A 1,734-nucleotide genomic window follows, 5' to 3' on the forward strand; every position below is an offset into this window, starting at 1 on the left:
CCCACACACACACACAAGTATACATACATAAAGGCAGTCTTATGTAAATTCGCGCGACATGTAATACTTTCGCCTATCGCAATCCACCCGTTACACTTTCCTTTCAGCTTGCCAGCCACCCAGAACGGCTACACGTCACGCTTTTATTTTTAATTCTTTTGATTTATGTTTTTAACTGCAACAACTCCAGATTTTGTTGTTTTTTTTATCTCACACTTTTTTCAAACACTAAGAAGAATTTTTTCCACTTGCAGCGCTTCTTTCGCATCAACATAATGTCAGGCTTTGTAGATTTTTCCCATTACTTTATTTTGTGAAAAAGGATTATCAAAGGCATTCCAAAGGAAATAATTGATGGCGTGTATTTTAAATAAATATGCACACAGAAGCATGTTCATACTTTTCAAAAATTATTATACATTTGGTCATTTTGTGGAATTGAACCCATGGTTTGAGAAGAGGATTTTCGACAGCCTGGAATCAAGATACACACACACACGTTCTTTCGTTCCCCTTCTCTCAGATTTCCTGGCCTTCTCTTCATGCTCACTTTCCCTCTTTCACTTCATTGTGTCGCTTTCATTTCTCTCTCACCCCCTCCTTAATTCTTCTATCCCTCTGCCTCTAACTATCTCTCTTCTCTCCCCACGTGAGCGGTGTTCGGCCAGGCCTAACCTTCCTTTCTTGGTTGGACTAACGTCCGTGCAACATCTATATTCCTTCCTGTGCTTGCTAAATCTTATGTCCCTGCCATAAGGCTTTACTTCCACACACGCCAGCTTAATTTAATTCGTTCTTAGTCGAAAGAAACCTGTTGTTATGTCCTGTTATTTGTATTTGTGTAACATTTCTCTGTTTTTTTTTCGTCCTTGTTTTCGTATATATTTGCTGCTTTCTTTCAAAGAATCTAATGCTCTTAGCTTATTTTTTCCTTGGGGCTGGCCAGATTGGCGCTATCTCGAGTATAACCAGCCGAAATTGCAAAGATAATCTGGAACTTGGCTGAGGAAAGAAAACTCCGAATGACCCCTCCTTGTTTTCTATGTATCGTCTGTCTGGATATTTTGTTGTCCCTTTTTTGCATCACCTAACTGTCCGGATGTTTTGCGTTCTTGTCCCATTTCTGTATTTTTTATATATATAAAATATAGCGGCGTACGTACACTTCGGTCTCTCTCTCTCTATATATATATATATATAGAAGAAATTAAGAATGAAGACAAACGCTGAAAATGATTTAATAATATCTTGAGCGTTTGTCCCTCCATTCTCAATTTTCCCTATTTTCTCCTAAATACGTCTCGCTTCTCCCCGGAATAAAATCCAACACAAGTGTGACTATTGTTTCCTGGGACACTTAAGCAACATTTAGCTACCTTGTAATTATTCATCTGGATCTTTCCTATAATTTGTACACTCATACATATATATGTGTGTATATATATATATATATATATATATATATATATACACACACATATATGTGTGTGTGTGTGTGTGTAAATATATGTATATATATATAAGTATATATATGTGTGTGTGTTTAGGTTTACATTCTATCATATATATATATATATATATATACACACACATACATACATGTTTATTCATAACCCACGTGGCATTGATAATAGTACTCTCATTCTCTCTCTCTCTCTTTCTCTTCTTGTGTCCCTTTCTCACTCTTTCCTTCTCTCTTTCTCTCTCTCTCTCTCTCTCTCTCTCTCTCTCTCT

This window comes from Octopus bimaculoides, chromosome 3 (genome assembly GCF_001194135.2).
Source record: "Octopus bimaculoides isolate UCB-OBI-ISO-001 chromosome 3, ASM119413v2, whole genome shotgun sequence".
Taxonomy (NCBI): Eukaryota; Metazoa; Mollusca; class Cephalopoda; order Octopoda; family Octopodidae; genus Octopus; species Octopus bimaculoides.